General features: G+C 39.7%; 1 protein-coding gene across 6 annotated transcripts in view; it reads left to right on the top strand.

The window, feature by feature from the left end:
• The window catches only part of RHOBTB1 (Rho related BTB domain containing 1), a 140,417-nt gene that overhangs the window by 7,525 nt on the left and 109,000 nt on the right, over positions 1–23,892 (top strand). For all 6 annotated transcript variants that reach the window (XM_069571729.1, XM_069571723.1, XM_069571722.1 and 3 more), the window contains one exon: positions 8,346–8,448. The gene's annotated coding sequence lies outside the window, so the exon portion shown is untranslated. The remainder of the gene's footprint in view (positions 1–8,345; positions 8,449–23,892) is intronic.

Genomic DNA, 23,892 nt, shown 5'->3' with positions numbered 1-23,892 from the left:
ATTTTCTTCTCCAGATCTTCCAACCCAGGCATTGACCCTAGACCTCCTGCATTGAAGGCATATTCTTTACCATTTGAGCTACCAGAGAAGCCCTTTTTAGACACTAAGTAGGTAGTCAAAAAATATTTTGTCATTTAGTTGAATGCCAAGAGACCCAGATCTGGTATTCTGGGGTTATTCCAGTGAAAAAGAGTATATTTTTAATCTTTTGGGTCAAATTTACCTTTCAGAATTGGATTAAAATGAAACTCCTCTATAATAAAAATTTATATGCACAAAATTTTGCATATAATTTGAAAGAGTCCATGGACCTCAGGCTAGGAATTTCAGCAATAAAAGTGTATGCATAAATATTAAGAAAACCTAACTGAAATATTGAGTGAAATATCACAAAAAATTTAATTACTATGAACATCAGTGTCTTAATGTTCATTTATGGTAATGAATTGTGTTGCTCTGGGAAAATTTTGCAACCCTCCAGAGGAAAAAAAAAAAGGCTATCTATAAATGTTGTGTATTTTATTTATATGCTGGAAAGGATTTAAAGCTTATAGAGAAAGGCTAATAAAAATACATACTGTAGAGCAACATAAAATATATTTCAAACAGGTAGGAAAAAATGAGTCAAAAGAAAAAAAAATAAGGCTAGGAATGTAAGATAGGGCCAGGAGAGAGATTCATACTCAAAATTTATGCCATGAAATTCAACATTCTTGCTAGAAGATAGTAACAAATTTTATTCGCGGTTTTTTAGCAGCCAATGCAAAGGAGAAAAAGTAATCAGTTATGCCTTGCAGAGGGTCATATTTTATACACACTTATATATGAATATATGTATATATATTTAACAGCACACGGCTGCTTAAAAGAAGGAAGCTGAGTGCAGGAATAAGGAATAGAGATTATATTTCCACTGTTTGTTTTTGATAAGTGCCCTTGTACCTGAGCTGGAAATGACCTATAGTAACATTTTCAAAAATAACTAGCACTGTGGATGTTTCTAATCAAGATTTGATGCCTCTCTGTAATTTTTGTTAGCAGTAGGCCTAATAGAGAGAGGCCTCATTTGGCCAGTTAAGACCCTTCTAGATCACATACGGATGTGAGAGTTGAACGGTAAAGAGCACCAAAGAATTGATGCTTTTGAACTGTGGTGCTGGAGAAGACTCTTGAGAGTCCCTTGGACAGCAAGGAGATCAAACCAGTCAATCCTAAAGGAAATCAACCCTGAATGTTCATTGCAAGGACTGATGCTGAAGCTCCAATACTTTGGCCACCTGATGCAAAGAGCTGACTCATTAGAAAAGACCCCAGTGCTGGGAAAAGTTGAAGGCAGGGCAAGGGGGCGACAGAGGATGAGATGGCTGGATGGCGTAACTGACTCAGTGGACATGAGTTTGAGCCAACTCCAGGAAATAGTGGAGGACAGGGAAGCCTGGCGTGCTGTGGTCCATTGGGTTGCAAAGATTCTGACATGACTGAGCAACTGAATAACAAGAACGCAAGGGCAGAGGGGTGGGGAACAGACAAAGACAAGGGTGTATCCTGCAGCATCCCACCCCTCCTACTGAGGCACACTATTTACAGACAACAGCCAGCACTTTCATGCTCCCCTTTAAGGGGTGTACACCTAGGATGCTGACTAAATTTGTACATTCTTCCAACTAACCTCAGTTTCCTTGGCTAGCAGACCATCAGAGACTTCCAGGCCTTCTCTTCGACACAGCAAATACAATAACTAGCTCCTCAGAACGTTATGTGGATTTGTGGCATTCTCTGAGGGACTATAAATGGATCACACTGACAGCTTTATTTGTCATTCTTAAATGGAAGGTGTTTCTCCCCCTTTGTGTTAAATGGAAATCAGATGGCATTTCTTATTTCAGTGTGGAATGTTTTTACTCTCGTAATTGCAAAAGTACATTCACAACACTGATACTATTCTAATTGACTAAATTTGTGTTTCATTATTGGGGTGAGGGGGGTGTCCTGTACTTGTCAAGTAACTGAGGCGAAACAACTGATCCAACATTTTCGCTTTGCCTATGTATTGAGATCTTGATACAGTGGATAGAATTCTGTCACCATATGGAAGCAGAGACAATTATAGTGCATGTAATGACATGAATTTTAGAAGCAAAGATATAAAAAGGCATATCCAGCCCAATAGCCACAATCCAGAAACATAAACGTTTTTTGAAATCTCATCTCTCCTTTGCCTCCCCAGTCATCTCTGGTCCTAATCCTCTATTCCTGCCCGTGTGATGGCTCTGGTTCAGTATATGCAGTGGCAAAAATAGCAGGAATTAGATTAGAAAGTACTACCTTCATACCTTGGCATATTTTTTATGTACTAAAATCAGTTGCTTTTCAATCCAGGTGAAATTTTTCATTAAAAATTCTCTACCATTCCCGTCTACCCACTACTGAATCTGGGTGAGAAAGGAAGTCCTCCTACTTTAATTTCTTAAATCCATCTAAAGCTTTCAGTGTTCTTGATACTCATCTCAATACTGTGCTTATTTTGGAATTTTTCAACAGTAAAATATGAGTACATTTTTCTTGCTGACTTTAATCTAGGTTTATTTTCATATTCATTTCATACACTCATACTTTCAATAAAGTTGTCTTTAGTGAGTGCCTACTATGTGCCAGACACCGTTAGGATGCAGTGAATTACATCAGGTATTCTCTGCCCTCATTTGGCCTTCAAGCTAGTGGGGAAGACAGAGGGTAAAAAAATGACACAAACACAGGACTTTCCTGGTGGTCCAGTGGCTAAGCCTCTGCGCTCCCAATGCAGGGGGACTGGTTCTGTCCCTGGTCAGGGAACTGGATTCACATGCCACAACTCAGAGATCACACGCTGCCCCTAACAGATCTTGCATGCTGCAACTAAGACCTGTTGCCGCCAAATAAATAAAAATATAATTTCAAAAAAGAGAATGACACAATAGTTATGAAAATGCAACTGTTCTAAATGATACTGAAGAGAGACACATGACCCTAGAAAATGAGATCTACATGCTGTACAAGAGTCAACTAGACAGAGTACTGGCAGAAAGCATGACGTATGGGAAAGTCATAACTTACGGAAAGCAGAATGAGCATGAGAGACAAGGGAAGCTGAGCGGCCGCAGGACACGGTGAACAGCTGGAGTCTGCAGATGCACTCAGAGGTTAGCACCATGAAAGGCTTTTTCGCCATAGCAGGGCATATTCCTTTATCCTAAAACCAATAAGAAGGTGGGTTTGGGGGGCTTTTTGAGGGAGAGGTTTATAGTCACATCATCAATTTTATGTTTCAAAAAAGTGTTTCTGGCTACAATGAAGAGTCCTGGTTGGCAAGGGGCCTAAGTTATGCAGCTGAACTTTTTGAACAGAGAGGTACTGGTAACTTGGCCTAGGGGAGGAAAGATGAATTCTAAGCTGTCAATGGATTCTAAGGATATACAGAAGGTAAAACTGACAGGTCGTCTTCTGCGGAGCCCCGGAGAAAGTGTCCGGGAACACTGGCAGAGGAACAGGTCTGTGAAGACTGATGCTAAATTCAGTGCTGGACATGCGGAGCGGGAGACGTCTTGGAGTTGACACAGGGCAGAGCAAGCAGACATTTGGTTATGGGTGTGAAGCTTGTCAGAGAGCTCTGGAGTCCCAACCAGAGATGGAGACTTGTGACGCGTCTTCACATTCACAGGTCTGGATATGACCAGTAGGACCCACAGACGGAGATGACGTGCAGAGAAAGGTTATAAAGTCAGCGATGGCAGAGAATGCTAGAACCAAAGCCTGGAGGAATTCAAATCCATCATGGCCACCAAGTGAAGAACGAGCATAAGGGCGAAAGGAGGAGCAGAAGAAGAAAGAGAAGGAAACCCAGGAGACTGCTGGGTCATGGGGGCAAGGGAGCAAGGATTCCATCTTGAGAAGGTGGCGGTAGTCAGTTGCCTTGACTGCGGAAGACTGAGAAAGGAGACATTTGTTTTGAATTAAAGAGAAATGGCTCAGTGGTAAAGAATCCACCTGCCAATGCAGGAGATACCCAAGACGTGGGTTCAATCCCTGGGTTGGGAAGATCCCCTGGAGAAGGGAATGGCAACCCACTCCAGTATTCCTGCCTGGGAAATTCCAGGGACAGAGGAGCCTAGCAGGTTACAGTCCATGGGGTCACAAAGAGCTGGACATGCCTGAGTGGCTGAGCATGGACGCACACAGAAATTCCTAAATGATATGTCTGGGTAACAGAGCTGTAACCAGTTCTGACCGCGGTCAAGCATGTCAGAGACTCTTTCACGTGTTCCTAGTTTACATCTATCTTAAGAAGACACTCAGGGAGCGGGCATGGTAGACAGGAAAGTCATTTTGACACGTTGGTGACCTCTAGAGACAGTGTAGCTCGGTGGAATTTATACACCGAACAGTCCAAGTTTCTGGGGTCTGATTTGGAGAGAAAATGCAAACCTGCAGCTAGAGGACTTTACGAGCTGCGTGTTCACCCACTCGATGGTGCTCTTGTGAGTGGCATAAATAAACCGAATGTTCACAAAGCAGCGTTGCCCGGCCTCACCCACTGCAGACATTGCTGGGGGAAGGGAGAGGCCGTGGGCAGAGACGTTACAGAGAACATTCTCAGCAGCTCCTGTGGCATGAACGCAGCCTCGACTTCCCTCCCTGTCCCTCGACAGCTCACTCTTATGAGCCCACCCTAAGGGAGCGGAGTGAAGGCAGGGCCCCAGCGCAGTGAGCACTGAAATAAGGCAGAGGTGAGACTCAGGTGGTGTGAGCTCCAGACCAGACAGGAAGCAAGGAAAGGAGAGCATGGTAATTATTTACAGTGGTTTGGCTGTAAAGGGGACTAGAACTATTGCAGGGCAGCTGCTGAGAGAGCAGTGGGTGACTCAGCACTCATGCACCCGACAAACAGTAACTATCTTATGTGTATGAAGCAGGGGGACAGGCACCAACTGGAAAGACATTTTCGATCCCTAATGGGCAATTTGCCATAAGATATATTCTGCGTAATAATCTCAAATGCCTAAGGACTATTCTGTGATCTGATTTTTAAAAATGCAACGTTTTCCCTCAGGTATAAACACTTACTTGATTTTTATAAACTGATCACACAAATTTGTTAAAAATAATGGAGAGAGAAAAGTAACACTTCTACCTATATTGGGGCTTTTTCTTGGTCCTCTTTCATTGCTTTGTCTTCAAAATTTGGACAGTCTTGCTACTGTTGTTTACTCAGAAAAGAGTTTCTAAAATGGTGTCTGACCCGTGTTCAGAGCATTCCATGGTGCTATCTGACGTTTAAAAACCATCTATCTAATCACCTATTATTTATATAGCATTCACAATATTCAAGCATGAGATACTACACCGTGGAAGTTAGAAATGTGAATAGAGCAGGGTTTCCCTAGCTAGATTGTAAACTTTCTGAGAGCTCTTTGCACTGCTGTATTCATAGCTATTGAAAATAAAGCCAGAGTATTATAAATATGAATCTTGTAGTGAGAGTACATTTAAGGATCTTTGGGTTTGTAGAGGAGGGTATAGTGGGTTCTACTCAAGAATTCAGGACAATGCCTGAAAGAGGTAGTGTCTGAACTGGGTGTTAAGAGATGAACATTTCAGAAGCAGAAAGCTAGTAACAAAGTCATGGAGGCAGGAAAACAGCTTTTGGGGAGAGGGCTACAGAGAGGGAAATGGTTTAGTAGGACTGGAAAGGTTATGTTAAATGTGGTCAATGTACTGATTTCAGCTATTGGAAACTTCTCTGCTGAGAAGTTTTAGAGTTGATCTACTAGGGACTAAAGAAATACTGGACGCTTTCAAGCAAGTGGGGAAGCACGAGGACTTAGGAAGAAAACCGGGATCCACCCTGAAACCTGGGAAATGATGGCGACTGGAAGTAGGGGTACATGAGAAAAGAGGCCACTACCTGGAAGGGAGATGATGGAGGCTAGATGTATTATTGATCACAGTGGCCTTTGACATGTAAAAGGGAAATGACGTTTGTGTGCCAAGTGGCCACAGTCAGGTGGTGTGTTCTGTAGGAAGCGATGGAGGAGAAGACTAAGGATGACTCCAAGTGTTCAAGCCACAGAGGGTGACAGTACCATTGATGCTAGGCAGGAAAAAAAAAAAAAAAGCAAATTCAGAAGAGGTTGGGGAGGAGGATCCAGCCTAGAGAAGCATCAAAAAAGACAACTTAAGCTGTGGGTGTGAATGAAATTGCTGCCAAGTAGAGAATCTGAAGGAAGGCCCATGCTTAAGGGGAGGAAGCAGAGGAGCCAGAAGAAGAAAATTGAGTTTCCTGCGAGACCGGGACTTCTCTAGTGGTTCAGTGGTTAAGGCTCCATGCTTCCAATGCAAGGGGCATGGGTTCAGTCCCAGGTCAGGGAACTAAGATCCCACATGCCATGCATCGGAGCCAAGAAAATAATTTTTTTAATAGTACATATATTTTAATTGGAGCTGGGCTTCCTGACAGCAGAGAAGGTGGAAAATCTACAAATATTTCAGTGCATATGAACTCTTATGTAGTATGTTCCAAGTGGTACAGCAGAAAGACCAGCTATTACTTGCGCAGAGACTCAAAGAAAAAAAAATTTTTTTAAGTGAGATTTCAAGGAAGTCAGGAAAACATGTGGATTTCAAGGAAGAGCCGCGTGCTGGGATGTGTTTCACTGACAGTATGATCATAAGATCATATACCTTTCCCTTTCTCATCCTTTCCCTTTTGAAATGGCCCCACAAAAAGGGCTGTGTGGCAGTCAGTACTATATCACATTTGGGCTCATTATCTTTGCAGCTTTACCCCCTATTTATATTAATGAACACTGACTGGACTAGGGTCGCAAGCCATCAGTGACTTCCTTCAGAAATTTCTCCTCACTGCTGCGAACGTGACTTCAGCTCAGGAGCTCCTATGTGTTTGTTAGGAAGGCGGGGCAAGGGAAGAGATTCAGATGACTTGTTAGTTGGGAGTGAATTGTGCTTATAGTTAGGATTTCCCTAATTCAAGTATCAGGTGTTTCTCTAGGAGTAAGACAATTTTCATAGCAGTAATAGATGGCGCTAGTGGTAAAGCACCTGCTTGCCACTACCGGAGACGTTAAGAGATGTGGGTTCGATCCCTGGGTCGGGAAGATCCCCTGGAGGAAAAAATGGCAACTCACTCCAGTACTATTGCCTGAAGAATCCCATGGACAGAGGAGCCTAGTGGGCTACAGTCCACAGGGTCACAAAGAGTGGGACATGACTGAAGCAACTTGACATGCACTACCTCCAAGCAAAAGTACCCTGTTTCAGAGCTTCCTGGTGGTCCATTGTTAAAGAATACGCCTTCCAGCACAGCGGATCAGGTTTGATCCCCAGTCAAGGAACTAAGATCCATGCGCCACAACTAGGGAAGCCTGACGCTGCAAGAAAGACCCAGCACAAACAAGAAAAAGAAGTACTCCTTTGCCCTTCAGTTTTCATAGTCGTCAGCCCTATTCCTGTTAAACAGAATAATCCATTTTTTTCTCAATGCCCCTGTATCATGTTTTACATGCTTTAAATTTTCGATGAATTTCATATCAAGAGGATAAAATACTTGGCTTCTTTAGGGGAAGTAATGTATCGTTTCCTCTCTAATAGAAAATTAAGAAGAAACTGCGTCTTCCTTTTCCCTAAATTACCAAGAAACTTAAGTCTAAACTACACTTTCAGTCAAGTGCTAGCCAATGTAGGTAGCATGTATGCATCCTCCTTTTTTACTCTCAACCTTTTTTTTTTTGGCCACACTTCAAGGCGTGTGGGATCTTAAGTCCCCAACCAGGGATTGAATCTACTGAGTCTTAAACATTGGACCTCCAGGAAAGTCCCTGTTTCCTGACTTTTATTCATATTTTTCTTTTTGGAAGCCACCTCAGATCCTTACAACAGAGTCAGAGGATAAATAAATGAAACAGTTTTACTGTTGACTAAACATCTTTCTATACATTGTCTTGTTTGCTTGTGAGAGCAGTCCCTCAAATAGCTGGCATTAGTACCCTACAAGGCAGATGAGGAACTCAGCCTAAGTGAAGTGAAGGACCTTCACTTCATGCAGATACCCAGTGGGATGCAGCACCCCCTGCCCCACCCCTCCCCACCCTGGTCTTCTTTCCCTAATAGTGGTAGTCATTCCAGCCTCTCTTGCTCAAACTCTCGAGGGCACCTGATTGATTTGTAAATAGCATACAGTTGGCTGGGATAGCACTCATTCAGATGAGAAATCACTGATATAACAAACTAGTATTTCTTGAGAAGTTTTCTCCTTGATGATGAAACATTCTGTGCTTGCATCTCCTACCCAGGTTGGGTAACTATCCAGAAACACATGAGAAGAGTCCCCTTTCAGCAAGTATTCTCAATTAAGTCACGAAAATGGAATTGGAGCTTGTTTTTCCCCTTTGTATGGTAAGTACCTACTGATATGGATAGTTCTAATCTTCTCACAATGTTAAAAACAAATGGAACTACTTCTTGCGTGAAGATGGCGTGACTTCTGATATCTAGATTTGCCGTCGGTGTGTTTCATAGAAAAGAGAATGTTCAGTTTATTCGTTCAGTCGTGGTTTGTGTCAGTGTGAAATATACATTATCTGGTTTAGAATTTTGAGTCATTTTGTTCTATGTATGAGTTTTGGTCACTAAAATAAAAGAATTCTTCCACTCGCTTTATAAACAGTTTTAAGATTCTTTAGCATCTTGTGCGGAAAACTGACATGTGGATGCTGAAAAGTCATGGCCACAAACAAGCGAGATTTAGAAATGCCAGATCTGTGCTGTGGCATTTCTCTTCATCCCAGATGTCCTCGTTTGGAGCATCCACCCCTTTGGCCTAGGAACTGACTGTCTTTAATTGGAAAAACTTATTATCACTTTGCAAGCAAGTGATTAGAACTCAGTCATCCCAAGTGAGTGACATCACCTTTTGAGGAAAGGGCTATTTTACTGAGTTTTCACCAGTGTATTGTGCCTACAGGACTGAAATTGATTTGAGACACTTCACTCTCCTTTGTCCACACTCACAAAATCATTTATTTTCACACGTCATTGTATTTTTCCTGTATGTGTCCTACTGCATATTTAAAAGGAAAATTCTCTCTGGATGTGTAGCTGTGAATATTGCAAATTTTCATTTTTTCTAATGAATTAGGGAGATGGGCATATTTGAATGTGTGGGAAGGCTGAATTACAGATAACTTTAAACAAATGTGGTTTTTATTACTTTAAACTACATATAGTAACTTCAACAAAACATTATAAAACAGAAATCCTTAAGGAGATTTCTCCATTGTAAGGAGACCTCTTACAATGAATCATATGAACATTTTGTTATTAGCATATAGATTGGGTGTATGTAGGAGCTTGTAAAGTGCCTGAGGTTCATTGAAAATAGCTTATTCTGTCTAAAAAGTGTACGTAAGATTGAAAATAAATGTTTAAAACACCATATGTTATCTACCTGTAAATAAAATGTTTGCAAAAAAAGGTAAACATCAGCCCAACTCATGAGCAAATTATCAAAAGATCTTAAATTTATTGAATTCTTAAATTAATGAGATATTACCACGTGTGCATAAATAACCTAAAGAATAAAATTTGCTTATCCTTCTCTCATATGGGTATTTGTGCTAATGAATCAGGATCCTATTTACACGATTAGTCCCTGAAGTAATTGCTTATTTGAAGAAGTCCTGTCTTATGGGTTTTCAGTTAATTAAATATATTTGCATTTTAGGCACACATTTTAAATTCTAAAGTCCTATTTTTCATAAGCCAGATTCAAATATGTTCATGTGATAATATGTCTTATTAAGGCATAAGTCTTTCATTTTTAAAGAAACTTTCAGAATAGCCATATGCATAAAATGCTTATTAATGAAATCCAATCAATATTTTAGAAAAGTCAAACAATTAAATGTTTTCTTAAATTTTCCTGTTTGTAACTGTGATTGCCATGCTGAACATACCTTCAATTTCTAATTTTTCAGTTAGCTTTAATTAATCAGTGTTTTTTTTTCCTGCTTAGATTTTGCATGGCAGTTTTTAACTTCTAATATGCCTTTGGAATTATAAGCGTCCTTTTCCTGAAGACTAGCTTTTTCAAAGTATGTGCATATTAACATACTGATCTTGCCAACCCAACTGGGAGATTACTAAAATATGGAGCAAAACTTTTCTAATACTGAAGAACAAAGTATAGTAATTCACAAAGTTAGGTATGTTTTAAAAGGCATAGTTTCCTTATGGTTTTAAAATATATGAGAAGTTGGGAATTTAAGTATGTAAGTTATTTAAAAAATCATAAATGCCTTCATGAGATCAAAACTATGGTAATCTCATGGTGCTACCCTAGTTTGGAAGTTTGAAGAAGCTATCGAAGTTGTAGGGGGAGAAGCAACAGACGGACAGGCAAGATGAAGGGAGGGGCGAGGGAGAAGGGGAGGATGCATGCCGGGGACCCAGGGTCTAAAACCAGAGACCACGGCAAGGCCAGATGCTGGGAGAGGTACAAAGGGACCCAATTTGGAAAGCAATTTGAACTATCTGTTTTAAACCACACCTAACTGACCTCTTTCTAGGTGGCTATTTATTAGATGTTTATCTAGTATCCTGTTTATCTATTAGGCTTATTAATTCCTCTTTGCAAAGAAGATATAAGATGCAGAATCTGGATGTAGATTCAAATTCTAGTCTAAGACTGTATCTAACTCAAAAAAGGGTAGTAATAGAAAAAAGAAGAAGAAAAAAATTATATCCTACAATCATAATGTGACAGTTATATTTTGTCCGGATTAGCAGTCCTGCACGATAATGTCATTTTATTGTCATCTTAACATGGGATTACACTATAGGTATAAAAAGGAAAACAATCTGACATCCTGAAAAATATGTACACTTTACAGTAAAATAAATTTCATTCAATTAAATCTTACTGATTCATGTAAGCAATGATTTATGTCAAATGTAATACCAATAGTCTTCTCAGAAGATAACATTTTCTTTGTACTTAGAATTGCCCTAAGGAAGCATTTCTTCTCATTTAGAGAAAGTAGGAATAAAGCACTTGTATTACCATTTGTATAAATTTTTAATACTGAATAAAATATTAGTGTTTAGTGTAATATTGATTCTCAACATAATACTCCTCCATAATGGCATGCTAATTGGGAAGAATTAAATCAGATCGATTAAAAAACCCTGAGAATGGATCATGTAACACTTGTAATTTTTTTCATTAGTTTTCAAAATTCCAATTAAAGTGGAATTAATCTGTACAATAGAAATTCTGTGCACATGCACCATCTCTTCTTTCCCACTGCTCCACTCCACAGTGAAATACAGGCGTGAAGAGGGTGGGAAAGGGACTTCCCTCGTGGCCCAGTGGGTAAGATGTCACACTCTCAATGCAGGAGGTGCAGGTTCAATCCCTGATCAGGGAACTAGATTTCACATGCTGCAACTAAGATCTGGTACAGTCAAATAAATAAATAAAAAAGAGGGTGGGAAAGAGGGCAGATCTTCACTTACGAGTTTCAACCGTAGAAAAATAGCATTCAAGAGATAGGTGATCTGTGTGCTCTGTAATTTGCTAACTGCGAGCCTTAAACCTCTTGTAGTCACAGTTTCCTCATCAGCCATATTACTAATCTAATAGTACTAATCTCCCTCAAACTGTTGAGGGAGTAAAACAGAGGCTCTCTCTCAACTAGGGGTGATTCTGCCCTTCAGGAGACATTTAGCAATATCTGGAAATGGGCTCAGCTATCACAACTGGAGGAGGTGTGTGTGCTGACATCTGGGGAGTAAAGGCCAAGGATGTTTCAGATCTTCCCAGGATGCACAGGAGCGCCCCCCCCCACCCCCCACCAACTGGCCACCACAAAGAAAAACTCATCCAGCCCGAAAGGTGGAACCACAACTGAGAAATCCTGAAGCAAAGTGAAGTAATATATGCAATGAGCACAGTGTCTGACATACAACAGGCTCTCCAATAAAAATTAGCATAGTTACAATGTTATGACTGTCATTACTTGAGAAAGAACTCCAAGTCACCTGCCTGGTATGGGGACTGAGTAAGCAGTTCAGGAAGCCCATCCCAGTAGTCAGTTGTGCCTGTCTGCTAAGTCATCTACTTGGGGTGGCCAATTTTTAAGTGTTTTTAGAAACAGACTGACCCACTTAATATGTGACTAAGGTAGCAGGCTCATAAATTGTATCATACCAAAGTTCAAGGGTTATCATTTAATTTTTACTTTCTTAGAAATTACAAGAAACTAGAAAAGACAAATAATAACCTATAGTAATAGGTGACTTTTTCTTTTTAACTTTTGCTGTTAGTAATAGCTGAAGAGTCTCCTGACAATCATTTACTTTATAAAATAAACTGATGTCTGGACAAATGGCTAGGAAATATGGTCTTCTCATTAATAAACAATCCTGATTAACTGCTTATATGGTACAAGAACAGTATCAGTTTCAAAATCAGTTGACTGCAACCATATAGTTTTAGCTTAATGTTAAAATATTTTAAGGAAGGCAAAATTCTTGCTTAACACAAGATTGTTTTGGTAAAGAATCCCCCTGCAATGCAGGAGATCCTGGTTTGATTCCTGGGTCGGGCAGATCCGCTAGAGAAGGGATAGGTTACCCACTCCAGTATTCTTGGGCTTCCCTGGTGGCTCAGCTGGTAAAGAATCCACCTGCAATGTGGGAGACCTGAGATCGATCCCTGGGTTGGGAAGATGCCCTGGAGAAGGGAAAGGCTACCCACTCCAGTATTCCAGCCTGGAGAATTCCATGGACTGTATAGTCCATGGGGGTGGCAAACAGTCAGACAGGACTGAGCGACTTTCACTTTCTTAGGTCAAAAAGATCTGAGCTTGAGTTTCACACCATTAAGCTGTGTGATTTTGAATAATTTGCCTAACTTCACTGAGTTTAGTTCTCTTATCTGTTTAATAGGCATAAAATTACTGTAACAGGGGTAATAGATATATTAGGTGACAACTATAATTCTCTCAGTAACATAGAGTTACTGAGAATTAAATGAGACATCTAGAATTTAATGTATATTAGCAGTCACTAAATGGTAGCAGTTATTATTTTCATTATTATTATTTCTTCTAGGAACCTTGCACTGTTTTTCAGAGCCAGCAGTTCTCATTCTAAAGAACGATAACTAAGATGTAGAGGCACGTTTTTTATTAATGGGGAAGCTCAAATTAGTTCTGTTACCTCAACAAACAAAATCCTAGACTTGCTTCAATAAATTTGATTTAAAAGAAAAAAAGAAAACATGGGTATTATATATGGAATTTTCCAGTGAGAATTTTTTAAGGAAGCAGTGGATTTTCTAAATTAAAGAATGAATGATGGGCACATTTTTCTCTCATATTTTAATATAGTTGGTAATCCACTTTTTAATTAGCCACCTAATTATAATTCAATAGAAATTTCCCTAGGTGAATGTAGTAACCTACTTCAGAGAGAAATGGCGCTTTGAGTAGGCACTCCTAGTGTGAATTTTGACACTCTTTCAGGTCCAATTTGTTCCAAACCTAAACCGCCCAGGAGAAATGGAGAGAGCTCTGTTTCGTAACCTAATAATTCTGACTGCCAGGAAGGACGATTGCAAAGCTAAATTCACCTTCTATCAGAATTTTTATTTCTCCACTTCGTTTCTTGAAGAAGAGTCAATATTTCTTTTCTTCCCATTAGTCATGTTTTAAATTTGAAAATAAAAACACGAATAGTTCAAATATGACTCCCTTCATTTTTCTTGCTGATTTACACTCTTAACTTTTCAAGTTTCCTTAAGTTCCAAATGAAAGGTCTTGATTTTTGTTTCTTGGGTGGTCTTTTTTGGTTCCAGGACCAAAAAGTACTTGAAGAGACAATTCCAACATCATAATAGGCATCTGTTTATTTTCATAACCCAGACCCCATGTTAAGGAGGGAGTTTTTTTTTAATCTATTACTTAGCAATAGATTGGAGAAGGCGATGGCACCCCACTCCAGTATTCTTGCCTGGAAAATCCCATGGACAGAGGAGCCTGGTAGGCTGCAGTCCATAGGGTTGCAAAGAGTCAGGCACAACTGAGCGACTTCACTTTCACTTTTCATTTTCATGCATTGGAGAAGGAAATGGCAACCCACTCCAGTGTTCTTGCCTGGAGAATCCCAGGGACGGGGGAGCCTGGTGGACTGCTGTCTATGGGGTCGCACAGAGTCAGACATGACTGAAGCGACTTAGCAGCAGCAACAGTAGCAATAGATATTCAATGTTCCCAAAATTTACATTTGTTTAATCACTGGTTATTCATGAACTTATTCTAAAATATTTTCAAACTTTGGTGACATTTGGTGCTGAGGAAATGAATCGACTACTTTATTGAACTCTCTCTTCCAAGCAGTTTTAACTTTGTGTAGTTACAACTTCAATGTCTTTGCATATAATTTTGAACTCTTCTCTCTTAATTTCTGGTTCATATTCATTAAACTTACACAGAAAGGAGAGTTGAATTTTTCATTTTAATTAGTTTATCTCCTTGCTTCCACCTTTGCACCCTAGAGTGTATTTTCTTTTTTTAACTTTTCTTTTATATTGGAGTACAGTTAACGATGTTGTATTAGTATCAGATATACAACAAAGTGAATCAGTTACACATATCCATGTATCTATTCTTTTTCAGATTCTTTTTCCATTTAGGTTATTACAAAATATTGAGCAGTGTTCCCTGAGCTATATACAGTAGGTCCCTGTTGGTTATCTATTTTAAACATAGCAGATGTACATGTCAATCCCAAACTCCCAATCTACATTAAAGAGGCAAGGCTGATGGAGAGGAAAGTTTGCTTTCTTTTATGTCAGCAACCAGAGGAGAAGGCGAACTCCTGTCCAAAGGCCAATTCCCTCCCCACTTCTCCCAACTATATCCAGCGGGCAAGAGCTTTCATAGGCAGAGGGAGGGGGCTTCATGCTGAAACAGCACAGTCAGCTCTGACAGTCATCTTGAAATGGTCACCAGTGGTCTGAGATGATTACCAGTATCATGTTGATTGTTATAAAAGTACAGTTAATATTCAGCTCCAGGGTCAGTTTGTTTCCATTTCCTTGAGGCCAGTTTTAGGAATTGTGGCAACTTATATCATGGCTACAGTCTAGTCATCAGGTAGTTAACATCTTCCACCTGGTGGGGGTTTTAGTATAACTCACAACCTCACAGGATAGGGCTCAGAATATTATCTATAGCCCTTGAGAAGGAACTAAAGGTAACTTTGCTTACTAACCACTAATGCTTTGTCCTGTTTGACTGCTTTTCTTTTGTTTATGCATTTTCTCACTTCTCTAATTAAACTTAATGTTTGGTTTCCCTGGTGGCTCAGTGGTAGAGAATCTGCCTGCAATGTAGGAGACCTGAGTTCAGTCCCTGGGTCAGGAAGATCCCTTGGAGAAGGGAATGACTATCCAGTCCAGAATTCTTGCCTGGAGAATCCCATGTAGCCTGGCAGGCTACAGTCCAAGGTGTTGCAAAGAGTTGGACATGACTGAATGACTAACACTTTCACTTTTCACTTTGGCTAAAGCTTTTCCGTGGACAAGAAGCAGGCTGAGGACATGGGGGCTGGGGGAAAGGACTAAAGGGTCCTTCTCTGTTTGACAATTGCTCTGGCTTCCCTACAGTTCTACCAGCACAGGAGGCGTGTTCCTGCCTCAGGGCCTTTGCACATGCTCTGCCCTATCTGGGACGTCCTTCCCAGGGAACCCACATGACCTGCTCTTTCCTCTCCTTCAAGTCTTTCCTCAAATGCTGACTCCTCAGTACGCTCTTCACTGATCACCCTTGTAAAATGCAACCCCTTCCCACAATCCCTATTTTCCTTTCTTGATATGTTTCTCAGCATGATAACCACCATCATCTGATAAACTGTTTAACTGACTTATTTATTACTCATTTATTTCTTGTCTGTCCTCCACAACTAGAATGTAAGCTCCATGAGGGCAGTGTTTTTTGTTGGTTTGGGCTGGTATCTAGCAGACAGCTGATATTAGTTCCATTGCCTTATTTTGTTTCTTTCAAAGCCTTAATGTGCTTCTCCCGTTTTTTCTTCTGGTGCTCTGTTTCTTTAGGAAAATGTCAATCCCCTTAACCAAGATTGGGATTTAGGAAATAGTTTCACTGTGTTTCCTTTTGATCTCTGATAAACTTCAAGTGGGAGAGGTATGCATTTTAGCCATATTCCTTTTCCTGTTCCTTTTCCCATTAGACAAGGAGACCATTATCACCAAATGGTAAATGGGCTGGAATAGATTCAATTCCTGATCACAACACTCTTGGGTGAATCCTGATGGAAAAAAGAGATACAATGGAAATGCCAAGTTCTACAAAAAGTTAAAGGAAAGACAGTGGGAGGGTTATTTTCCTTTGGACTTAGGTAGATTTTTTTTTTCTAGGACACGTGTTCCTAATGTAAATATAGAGCCTTAAACCTGATTTGAGAAAATACCTACCTCCTGATGACAAGAAAGCCATAAATATAGTTCATGACCAAAGATTAGTCACTGTTTATTATTGCTGGTGACACATGATACATAGGGAAGGGCTGGCAGTATTTCAGATTTCTCCAGCCAGCCATTTGTCATTTCATAGTGCAAGATGGGGAGGTATTTCTATGTTAACGGCCCCTATAAAAGGGAAGTGAGTGCAGAAATGCCTGATGTGTTTTATCATTGAGAGTCAAAGGGACACCTGGCAATGTTAAAAATGTGCTGAGTGGATTACAGTGTTTGGTACAAGTTGGTCTTCTAAATAATAAGACTCCATTAAAGAGGAAGAGCAAGAAGAGGGAGAAGAGTAAGGGAAATATGTTTTCTGCTGCATAGTTCTCCCTTGTGCCCTTGAACAACATTTCTGGACTCAAGCTGAGACACAGGAGCTTGATTTATCTCTAAAGCCTGTAACGTTTTGAGCAGCATGATATCCCCAAAACCCTGCTGTTTGGGCTGCGCTCCTGTCCCAGCACAGAACATTTCTAGCTCAGATCAGTTCAGTGCAATCTGCAGAGACGTGATGCACCTCCCCGCCAACTTCACATCGCTTCCCGATTTCGATTCATAATTTAGGATAAATCAAGTCACAGAGCATGTTCATCACTTCCACCTGATCAAAAAATTCACACCCATATCTGCTTCATAACTATGATGTCTATACACGTGAAAGACATCAGGCTCTTTGGGAGGGAACTTTAAAGTTCTCTTTAAAAATGGAGTTGGGGATGTGAACAGCCAAGAATTTTTTCTTGGAAATGTTGGTGCTGAGGAGTTTTTAACATAAGCAGTAACTCCTGTGATGCTCTGCAGAATTCCAAAGACACTGATAAAAATTAAAATAAAAAGCCTCAGCTTGGTTATATGTATGCTTCAATAGGCAAAGAGATATATTTAATGCAGAGGGTATTGAATCTGAATTAGTACAAATATTATTAATTTAATGTTCATACTGCATTTTATGGTTTATAAACTGCTTAGCAATAATTTTATATATTTTCCCTCATAGCACCACTGTAAAATATATCAGCATTTTATTTTTCCCATTTTATAGATGAGGCAACCTTTAATAAGTGATCTATTTCTTTCCTGTGCATATTGGTTAACTGGTAAATGATTAATTTATGTCTGCATGAACTTCATCATGCAGAGTATTTGTTTTAGTGTGAGTTGGTATTTATTTTACCCGCAAAGCATTACAGTATCCAATTATGTATGCATGTTTTAAAGGCAGTAAAGCAGCCACTGGCAGTTAATGCAACATTAAGTCAGAGATTTTAAATCCACAGTAAATTCTGAGTTAGGGTATTTAAATCAACCATCCTCCTTTCCCCCAGCCCTGGTCCATGTGGGTGAGAAATGGTCCTTCTATAAAATGACCATGTGGCTCTTGTCCAACGACACAGAAAAGTTATATTGAGATTTTCAGAGTTTCAAATCTTAACTGTAAAATAAAGAACCTAAAGGCTTATAACTACATTTGGCAAGAGTCTGGAGGAGCAGGCAAATCTGATCGGTGACTTCTGCCCACAGCATAACTTGTGACTGTGGAGTTTCTAGCCGGCTCTCTTCCTTTTGCCGTCTTTATTTTTCTGCCTTCATTTCTTCCTTTTCTTTATCAATTTTTGCATCAGTGAGATGGTTGCTGTGGCTGCCTATGTGGAGAAGATGCTAATCACACCTAACATAATTAAACCTTACGTTAAGGTTTAATAAAAAGGGAAACATCTTCTGCAACACTGTCATTTGCATTATTTATCCATAACGTGCTCTACTGTGCTATACCCAAAACTGCCTCTCTCAATGGGTGCAGCACTTGCAGTCCAAGATTCTCAGAAAGGTCATTTGTATAAATGTGGATGGACCTAGAGTCTATCATACAGAGTGAAGTAAGTCAGTGAGAGAAAATCGCATATATTAACACATATATACAGAATCTAGAAAAATGGTACAGGGCAAGAACAGAGATGCAAACACAGAAAACAGAAGGGGAGGGTGGGGTGAACTGGGAGAGGAGGAGTGACCCATGTGTAAACTAGATAGCTAATGCAAGCTGCCATGTAACACAGGGAGCTCAGTCGGGTGCTCTGTGATGACCCAGAGGGATGGGATGGAGGGGGCAGGAGGGAGGCTCAAAGAGGGAGAGCATATATGTTTCCATAGGGGAGATTCACTTCATTGGACAGCAGGAAGTAACACAACATTGTAAAGCAATTATACTCAGTAATAAAAAAAAAAAAGTTTTAAGCATCCTAGGCTCTGACTCAGTCCGATCCCTCCAGTATTTCACCACTCTCATCTTAGTCAAAGGACCAAAAGGTTCAGTGATTTTATAAGTCAACATTTTTTAATCAACTAAAAATGTGCTTTCTTTTCATGATAATTTATAGTATATCATTCTCCTCCATTTATTGACCCCAAGACTCTTCTACTCAGCCAACAAAGGATTCTAAGATAAAAAATTACTTGCAGAAGGTCACTGCCATAATTTCGCTGGCAAAATTTCAAAGTCTAAATACTGCCATGAAAGTGAAAGTCGCTCAGTGGAGTCCAGCTCTTTGCAGCCCCAAGGACGATAGAGTCCACTCTCCAGGCCAGAATACTAGAGTAGGTAGACGTTCCCTTCTCCAGGGATCTTCCCAACCCAGGGGTCGAACCCAGGTCTCCCGCATTGCAGGCAGATTCTTTAGCAGCTGAGCCACAAGAACACTGGAGTGCGTAACCTATCCCTTCTCCAGCGGATCTTCCCAACCCAGGAATCAAACCAGGGTACGGATTCTTTACCAACTAAGCTATCAGGGAAGCCCAAATACTGCCATGTTAGCTGTCAAAGGCAGATGATTTAAAACACATTGTGTGTATTGGGTATTTAAACTCTTTCAGAATCCAGAAACTGTCTGTTTGAAAATCAAACTGTATTCTTTAAACGAAAAGAGTACCTAAAAATTCAGGAAGTGCTATAATATGAATTTTATGAAAGTAACTTTTCTTATTAAAAATGTACTTACTGAAACATAAACTCCATTTCATCAGATCTACCAATAACACGATGTATCATGGAGTAATATTTTTTCATTTGTGTCATTCATTATGGGATGTATTGTACAGTATCTATTTAATCAAGGCATAGAAATTTTAAAAATGAATTTTTTTTTTACAACAAGGAGCATTATCACAGAGGAATGTCATTGAAATATTATCCCCAGGCTACTTGCTTGGAGATCAGTTATAACAGGAATTAGCACCTCAGTGTGCAGGTTTGTAACTCTGACTTAGATATACTTGACCTTTAAATGGATACTGGGGATTATTTTCATATAATGAAGACAGAAAGAAATTGGGAGATTTTAGCCATCTCACTCTGTTATAAAAATGAAAAAGTACACATATAATTAAAGGAAATATTTCAAAATATGAGTGTAATATACAGAGTATACAAATTTCACCCTTTTAAAAATCCCTCTAATTAAATACCCAAATGAAATGCCATTATAGCTTCCTTCATATGCAGTGGTTCCCGTATCTAAAAACCCAGGGCGTTTCCCAGTCCAGGACTTTTTAGATAACATTTGTCCTTCCTATGAACATTTTTTGGACCCATACTGCAGCTTCTGCACTGAACATATCATTTTCCTCTGAGAACTGCATGTCCTTACACAGCCTTACAGGAGAACTGTGAACTTCTATCACTTTCTGGAGTGACAAAGGACCAAGCGGGCCAAGAACCAGACAAGACTCCCATGCACCTGCTTGTTCTCCACCACCCCTCACCGAACATGAGACATAAAGGCACACCCCTTATTGTAAATGTCAAACTGGGCTTGATCTCCAGGCTCTCAGTCCCGTAATTCCCAGGACCCATTATTATGGCATTTCTGTTTTCATTGATTGTCATCTTTTTATATAATTCTGTTAGCTTCTGCCAAAAAGAAACATTTCGAGGAAGAATTCTTATAGGGAAAAACTCAAAAATAATAATGATGCTGAGTGAAAACACTGTATTCCTTTTCATAGAGAGAGCTTATCAAGTATTCATGATATTTCAGAACCACATTTGGAGAAGTTGCTGAAACTTAATCTCGCTTCCAGATAAAGTCAGCACAGCATTTATACAATTATTACCTAGCATTTCCTCGCAAACTAATAAACAGTATTTCAGCTAAAACTTGAGCTTTATTCTACAAAGAACCTAAAAATTCTTACAAGGAAGCATTCCTTATCCATCAGAAGTTGGTACAGAGAAAGGAAAATGCAAAGCAGCAAATATGGGCAGTGCCTTTCCATCACCAACAGAGTAAGAAGATCCCAGCCCAAGAGCATGGGTCTCTAGAGCATGTGGCAAATGTGTGCCTAGAGAGAGAGGAATCCATTAGGATGTCATGGCTTTGAATCAGTCATTTACACCTGCCAAATCGTTCCCCTGGTTCTGAACCAAGATTCATTTGGTAACCAGTTCACTGGTTACCATTCTTCACATATACTTATCTCTGCATCTCATCAACTCAATGGACATGAGTTTCAGCAAATGGCAAGAGATAGTGAAGGACAGGGAAGCCTGGCGTGCTGCGGTCCATGGGGTCTCTACAAGTTGGATACGACTGAACAACAACATCTCCATCTATGCCGACGGGGGGAAAATACAGCAGTCAATGTAACTATCAGCTTGATAGATACACTTCTTATTGTAAAGCTGGCATTCTGCTGTAAACAGCTTTTAAATTCATGTGAATATTGTCAGTGAGCACATTTTGAAGTCATATAATTCTCAGTTGCACATACGGAGGTAGAAGTTCCATTTCTGGAACATGAGGCTAGATGGAGACAGTCATTTCTCATCCCATATATTTGCGTATAAAATACAGCCACTCCCATATATACTTTCACAATGCCTTCCCCACCCTAAGAAGATCCCAGCCCAAGGGAAAAGAACTCATGCTTGTAGGAGATGACAGTGAGTCTAACGCTGTCCTCAGAGAAATAAAGTTCCTTACACAGGTTCACCCAGCCAGTAATAGAGGTGAGAATAAAATTCAGGTCTGACAGATGTACTTTGATGTACTTTGACCTAACCTCTTCATTTACTTTCTATAACTAGCAACTCAGGCCCTGAAGAAAAGAAGCAAATAAAAGTCCCCTGGCTGCCAGAGAATAAACACTGGTCCTGTTAGCTATTTCTTCTAAGCATCTCTAAACCCAAGATCTCACCCAAGAAGTGATACTCTTACCTCTATGGATGTTTGTAGAAATCTTGTCTGATCGTTTAGCTATATACATAATGTTTTGGATTCTGATTTAAAAATGAACACTATGACCAACCCAATAAATAGTAATATCAATTCAAGGCAGTGTGTGCAGTGGTGATGAATTCTAGGGAGCAGGATTTGTTGAGAAAGGTTTGCATACTAGGAGAGCATACAGAGGAGAAAGCAGTCTTCTTAGGATAGAAAAAAGAAAACAAGAAGGCAAAGCGGAAAGAAAAACAAAATGTATCTGTGTTTTATGTGCACACACGTGCATATTCTATAAGTATATGAAATAATTTGCAAATATAAAAATTTAAAAATAAAATGTACACTATTAACACAAAGACATGTGTTCATAGTGAACTTAATTTCTTGAACGTTCCTTATCAGGGAACTGGAAAAGCAAAGAGAAACAACAATTATTTTAGCAGTTACATAACTGTCTTCCATTGTCTATTTATATCTTGTTATTTGACCTTCCTATAGAATTAGTTCGGAGAAGGCAGTGGCACCCTACTCCAGTACTTTTGCCTGGAGAGTCCCGTGGATGGAGGAGCCTGGTGGGCTGCAGTCCATGGGGTCGCTAAGAGTCAGACACAACTGAGCGAATTCACTTTCACTTTTCACCTTCATGCACTGGAGAAGGAAATGGCAACCCACTCCAGTACTCTTGCCTGGAGAATCCCAGGGACGGGGGAGCCTGGTGGGCTGCTGTATATGGGGTCACACAGAGTCGGACACGACTGAAGCAACTTAGCAGCAGCAGCAGCACAGAATTAGTTATGAGTCCAGTTCCAATGATCTCATTGTGTTAATTGACCACATCACATTTAATTGTTTACAAGCACACATTTATATTATTTACCTAAAACTAATCTGAAAAAGGTCTTAAATCTATTTAACTGGAGCTGGTAGGAGGGAGAGTACTCCTAACTAATTATAAGCTTAGTGATGCACAGATGAAATATTCTGGATTTTGACCATGCATATTAGGTATTAGGTTTATTCCAGTCAGCCCTCTGTATCTGCAGGTTCCGAATCCACAGACTGTGCATCCTCAGATTCAACCAATTGCAGATCGAAAATATTCAGGAAAAAAAATTCCAGAAAGTTCCAGAAAACTAAACTTGAATTTGCCATGCCAGCAACTATGTTGCTTAAGTAACATAACATTTACATTGTCTTTACAACTATTTACATAGCATTTACATTGTATTAGGTATTATAAGTAATCCAGAGATAATTTAAAGTATACAAGAGGACGTGCATATACTATACCATTTTATATAAGGGACTTGAGTACTGTCGGATTTTAGTATCTATGGGGTCCTAGCAACAGTCCCCTAGCCATAACAAGGGATGGCTGTATTTCAATGTCATTTTGGAGATTATTTCTTCATCTTAAAAAATAATAGGTATCAAATGTCATTTATTAAATCATTGTGATTTAGTGAGATCATCTTTCCATCTCCCAATAAACTCTTTGCTTAAACTAGTCCAAATATTAGAACCTTTTCTCAAAAAAAGAGAAAAGATCATCACTTAAGATTGAAATAATATAACTAAACCAGGGATTCATTTCAGTGTTTGGCATACCTCCTCACTTCCAATAAATTCTCCCTAATATCTAACTCAGTTCTTTCCCAAAATGTCCTCTACAAGCAGTGTGACCATAGATCATCTTCCTCAGTCTGGACTTTTCTTCCCTGTAATGCTTGCTTTGAATCTACGTTCTTTTCCCATTCTCCCAGGCCTCCAGCTTTCCTCTAGGCCAGTATTTCTATTAAGAAATTAGTCTCCTCCATGTTACTGACAGCAGCATTTCAGTTGCCAGGATTGTTTCTTTTAAACAGAAGACCCAAAGGGTGCTTCCCTCATTTTAGCCCCAGTGTTTCTAGGATTCAACCCCCAAATCATTTTTTCAGAATTCCTTCAGAAATGAAACACTCATTAAAAAACAAAAAGAAACAAAAAAGAGCTATTTCAAAAAGAGGGCTAAGCTTCAAAAAAAAATGGTAAACAGAGACTTTCCTGGTGGTCCAGCGGTTAAGACACCATGCT

This window comes from Ovis canadensis, chromosome 25 (genome assembly GCF_042477335.2).
Source record: "Ovis canadensis isolate MfBH-ARS-UI-01 breed Bighorn chromosome 25, ARS-UI_OviCan_v2, whole genome shotgun sequence".
NCBI classification, from domain to species: Eukaryota; Metazoa; Chordata; class Mammalia; order Artiodactyla; family Bovidae; genus Ovis; species Ovis canadensis.
This window is presented reverse-complemented; position numbering and strand designations above follow the sequence as displayed.